This window comes from Marmota monax, unplaced genomic scaffold (assembly GCF_021218885.2).
Source record: "Marmota monax isolate L192 unplaced genomic scaffold, Marmota_monax_Labrador192_F-V1.1 WCK01_AAM20220418_F8-fsc00024, whole genome shotgun sequence".
Classification (NCBI taxonomy): Eukaryota; Metazoa; Chordata; class Mammalia; order Rodentia; family Sciuridae; genus Marmota; species Marmota monax.
Genome location: NW_026695224.1, coordinates 2955496 through 2961301, shown reverse-complemented (window position 1 = coordinate 2961301; position 5806 = coordinate 2955496). Strand labels below are relative to the sequence as shown.

The 5806-nt window shown below is 42.0% G+C and overlaps 1 pseudogene; it reads right to left on the bottom strand.

The window, feature by feature from the left end:
* Positions 1-904: 904 nt before the first annotated feature.
* LOC131423843 (endoribonuclease LACTB2-like) lies at positions 905-2114 on the bottom strand (annotated as a pseudogene).
* Between the last annotated feature and the right edge of the window lie 3692 nt (positions 2115-5806).

Here is a 5806-nt window from a genome sequence, read left to right as displayed (position 1 = left end):
TAGGGTTTACAATTTCAAATGAGGGACAGGAAGAAAACAGAAGTGATGTAGGATGTGATGATTATGAGGGAGGAGGAGAGAAGATAGAAGTAAACAAGCAAGAATGAAAGAAAAAACAATGGAGATTGGCTATTAGAAGAAAAGAAAAATAACAGAATGGAAGGAAACAATATGTAAGATATATATAAATATATATGTGTAAACGTTTAAAAAATTAAATTAAAATAGAATACAGAACATTATTGAAATACAGTAATCAAAATCCTAGTCCTCAAAATCTGATCCATGAAAAGTAACTGGCCTCAAAAATGCTAGAAATAAAGAAAAACCAAATATGAATATGTATAAATATTCATGAACCATTAAGGTCACAATTAAACAGAGGAAGAGGGGAACATCTCAATGAAAAATTAAAAAATGGTTTCCGTTGGAGTTCAACAGATCCTCAACTTCCCATTTCAGCAGTTTTATGTGGGGTGGTCTGGAGTGTGATGCTTGCTACACCTTCAGAGTGGGGTGTTGTGAGAGAGGTGATTCTGTAGGTGGAACTCCTGGAGGCAGGGTTTAGGCATCGGTAGGCTCCAGGCTCCAGGCTCTTTTTTTTTTTTTAGGATTCAAGTTTATTTTAGTATTGAAATTTGTCAACATTATTAAGACTAAATAAGCATTGATGAGCTATCCTTTGAACCTAAACTATTTAAGAATGCTACTTATATTAAAATAAAAAGCCCTGTATTATAATCTAATTTATAACCAATTTTTTGGTGTATAATTCATATATAAGCTGATGACTGTGGACAGACATTAAACTCAGAAAGTATGCTGCTTGCACTAATGGATAACAAAAACAAATTATTCATATAACACTTTAAATTGGAAGTTTAATAAATTTCAGTTCCCCAAATTGATTTACATGAGTCACTTGTGGGATACCATTATAAGAAAATACATACGATACAAGCTACAGAACCAATACTTAATCATAATATAATTGATAGAAACGTGAAAACAAGCTGTTATTTATAGATAAGGACAAGCATTGAGGAAAAGGAAAGAATATATAGAAATCTGGGCTGTTAACTGAAGCAGTTAGAGAAAATAGTATTACTGAAAACTGGTAATAGATAACTAATCTCCAAAAGTAATATCAGGTTTAAATTACCAAAATTTAAAATTTATTTTTTGTGGTACTGGGGATTGAACCCAGGGGTGCTCTACTACTGAGCCACATCCCAAGTTAGTTTGGGTTTTTATTTTGAGACAGGGTCTTGCAAAGTTGCCCATGAGGGCCTCAAACTTGTGATCCTCCCACCTTAGCCTCTTGAATTCCTGGGATTTTAGGTGTGCATCACTATGCTTGGCTAAATTTCATTATTCTGAAAATAGCCATTTTATTTAATTCACAGAAAATTGACAAACTCTTGGATTCTTAATTTTTGGTAAAATGTTAAAAGACCAAGGTTAAAAAACCTATACTATAGATATCAAATGCAGTTTACGTATTTTAGAACAAACATATTGTTTTGAAGTGTATTTTTGAATTCTACATTCCATATTCTCTCCACATAACCCACATCTAAGAAAACATACCATCCCCTAAAAGCGAAACAAAACAGAACTTTCATTAATTTGAAACTAAAGTGCAGCTCTCCACTTCTTGTTAGGATCCGTGTTGCTAAATATTTTCCCTTCTTTTTCTAGTTTTTTCAAATGAAGCAAGACGTTACTTTCAGCCATTTTATGTAAATTCTCAGGAATATTCTGGATATATAATATTTGCTTTGATCTTCAATAATTCTTTCAGGGAGTTCATATAATCATAGAGGTCTTCAAATATAGTTTTTCCTTCCCCAAGAATGCAATCTCCAGAAAAGAGGGCATTTTCCTCTTCTAAGAGTAGAGCCATATGATCATCAGCGCGGCCAGGTGTGTCTATAACTCTTAGAATGGCTCCCTCAGTCTTAATCACATCTCCATCTTTCAGAGAAATATATTGTTGCTCTCCATTTCCTATAATTTCTTTTCTGTGAGGATTCCGTGGGAGTTTTTTAATACAATAGGTAGTTTCTAGAGCCGGTCCCCACCAGGTAGGTGTTGGTGCCTTGCAGGGTCATGGGACAGGATCCAGGCTCTTTGCTGAATGCCAATTGGTCTGGAGATTTGCTGGGCCACACTGGAAGACTGCACCCCAGGGATCTCCCCTGGGTTCCACTCCTGCAATGGAGAGCCGATTCTTAGTCCACTCCATTACCTGTAGACCCCACATTTCCTGTTCTGGGGTTCAGTCTCCAAACTCAATCTCTCCATGCCCACCCTTTTGAATTCCCAGCCAGGTGTGTCTCTCCCAGCTGGTCCTGCAAGCAGCCAGATTGGAGGGATGGGGGAGAGCCCAGTGGGTTTCCATAACCAGTTGTCTCCTGTGTAAACCCCTCTCCATGTCTGATTTTCTCCTGGTCACTCAGGCATACTCTGTGTCAGGCAGTATGGATTAGCCAGGATTATATTTTGGGCCAAACTTGGGTTTGCCAGGAGTCTGCTACCCCAGTTACTGGCCCCTGCACCATGGCTGCAAAATGGTTCCTTCTTCTGTCCTCCACACACATCCAGGAGAGATGCAGTTTCTTTCCCAGAGGAGGATATTGTGCCAAATGCCTTTCAGGTTCGTCAGGCAGTGTCTTTGATCTCTAAACTCTCTGTACCTGGACACACCTCAGGCCTCCTAAAAATGCAGGTTCCTTTAATTCCCTTATCCCTCCACTTTGCTGGAGGAGGGACCACTCTGGCTGATGCCTCCTGCTGCAGCTGCAGCTATGGCACTCAGGATTTCTTCCTTATTTTATTATGTACAACCTCTTGAGTCCCCAATCTACTCTGAATGTCCAGTATTAAATCTCAGTAAATTCCCCCCAACCTTTTTTTTCACCCACCTTGCTGAGAAACTGCCTACCTGCTATTTTGGTCCCAGACCAGGGAGCAGTTAAGAAAGGGCCTTTCTCTATTCCTCCACCTTGAAACCCTCCTCCCGACCTGGGTTCTTACGTGACTTAAACTGAAATCAGACCTGCCCTTTCAGATAGGAACTGAGTACACCAAAATGCCACAGACCCCACGGTTCCCTACTGTCTCAACCTCAGTTGGCTTCATCCACTTAGGTCATCATCCTGAACTCTGAAAGCATCTGAGTTTGTGATCTCTGCGTCTCTTGACCCTTATATACACATACCCACCCTTCTTTCTAGTCATTCCATGAATCTAATCTTGTCTCCAATGTTCTCTTTCACCCTCTTTGCCTTTGTATTCTATTTCCTCCCTCTACAATGCCCTTCATTATTTCCACTGATTGAAGTGAACCCGTCCATTGGTCAAGACCCAGCATAACTGTCACAATCTGGGTGACAACAAAGTGAGCGGAAGGGAAGCAGACACCTACCTCAGCATCCATCCCTACTTCCTGCATCTCACAGCTTTCCCTGCAGTCACAGATGGTCACATATCTAAGTCCTGGCAAAGAGATCGAAGTAGAAGTATGTGATAGATTTCCAGCAAGGCCATCCATAGGAAAGTGTCTCTCCTAGGAACTGGCATGCACCCCTCAACCTCCTTCAAGGACACACAGTCTGCCTCTTCATTGCACCTCACCTCTTTCAAGCCAGTCCTCAAATGTCATCCCTCAGCGAGATATTTTCTAATGACTCAATTAAAAATATTGAGCCCTCACCAGGCATGGTGGCCCACGCCTGTAATCCTAGCTACTGGGGAGGCTGAGGCAGGAGGATGCAAGTTTGAGAATAGGCTGGGCAACTTAGCAAGAATGTGTCTCAGAATTAAAAATAAAAAAGGTTGGTGATGCAATAGCCAAACTATGGAACCAGCCCAGGTATCTATCAAAGGACGAACAGATTTAAAAAAAAAAAAAATGTGGTGGGGCTGGGGCTGTAGCTCAGCGGTAGAGCGCTTGCCTTACACTTGTGACGTACTGGGTTCGATCCTCAGCACTAAATAAATAAATAAATAAATAAATAAAATAAAGATACTGTGTTCATATTTTTAAAAAATCTTTTTTTTAAATGTGGTATATATACACAATGGAGTTTTATTCAGCCATAAAGAAAAATGAAATTATGTCACTTGCAGAAAAATGGATGGAACTTGAGACATTATGTTAAGCCAAACTCAGAAGATCAAGGGTGATGTTTTTGCTTGTGTGTAGAATCTAGAGGGGAAAAAGAAAAAGAAAAGGTGGGAATAAATCTGTGAAAATCAAGGGAGATCTGTAGAGAAGAAGAACGGAGGTGGGGGCGAAGAAAGGAGGGAAGGGGGATCAATTGGGGAATGATATCAGCCAAATTATATTGTTATATTTTGCACATGTACAAATATGTAGCAAAAAATTCCACCTTTATGCACCCTATAATATGCCAATGAAAACTATGGGAAAATAAATGCTGGTAACGAAGCTCAGTAGCACAGTACCCCTGGGTCAATCCGTAGTACCACAAAAATAAATTCATCCATCCATTTAATATTGGTCTCTCTTCCAGACTCTCCTGATCATTTCCCTGCCATTTATGCGGATAGCATTTACTTTTTAGTGTCCTATATAATGAACTTCTTTATATTTATTTATTGCCTGACACTCCATAAGGATATAAGCTTCACAAGGGCAGGAGAGTGTCATTGTTTTCAACTCTGCATCCCAAGCAGCCAGATCAGGCCTCTGAGAGACATCACTAAGAGCCTTGAATGAATAAATAGACCTCACTCCTTCCCTGCAATTTGAAACTCAAGCCCCCCACCCCCACACCCGGCACTGAGGCTCAAACCAGGGCCTTGCACCTGCCAGGCAAGTGCTCTACCACTCAGGCACACCAGTAACCCCCTTTTTTAATTTTTTTTATTTTGAGGTAGGATCTCACTAGGCTGCCCAGGCCAGCACTGAATTTTCGATCCCTGGGCTGCAGCCTCCTGAGTAGCCAGATCTGCAGGAGTGCATCTCAGTGCCTCGCCAAAACAGATACTTAGAGGCTCAGTGTTACCCCAGTTTCCATTAAAAAGCCAGACCCCTCCATCCTGTCTCCCCAGCCACCCCTTTCTGTTCCCGATCTTTTCTCCTGCAGTCCATCCTACAGACAGAAGGCTTCCCTGTGTCACTGCCCTGCTTAAAACCTTTCTTTGGTCCCCACGGCCCTGAAGCTAAAGTGCAAACTCCAAATGGCCCACTAAACCTTATGGGATTCAGCCTCTACTCCAGCCAAGCCTCCTACCGGCGCCTCCACCCAGGACTGCTCAGACCTGGGGCGCACCTTACTATTGGCCCAGGAGCTTTCTGCAGACCTTTATATCCTCTTCCTTTTCTACTGAAAATGCTTTCCCCCTTCTATTTCACCAGGCCTGATCCTGACTGTCCTTGGGGACTTTGGCACCTCCTCCTCTGGACAGCCTTCCCTAACTGATCCTCAAGCAGGGTGAGGTGTCCCACCCTGAGATCACATATCACCCCATGCTGATCTCTACCAGCCTTGCTGACTTTACCGTAAGATCTCAGTGCCTTGAGAACTGGAGTTTTGCCTTCTCCTATAAACCCAGGGAAGGTAGAGGATCTATACATAGTAGGAACTCAGTTAAATAAGAGTGGTAGAAAGCAGAAGAAGGAAGGAAATCATTGGGTCTCAAATGCTCAGCTCTGTTTTGGGGGCACACGGGGCTGTACCTCTCCACCCTCTTGAGCTCATGCACAGCCTCGTAACCTGCTTTGGGCCACGAAGTATGAGTGAAATGGCAGGTGTGGCTTCAAGGCATAAGCTAA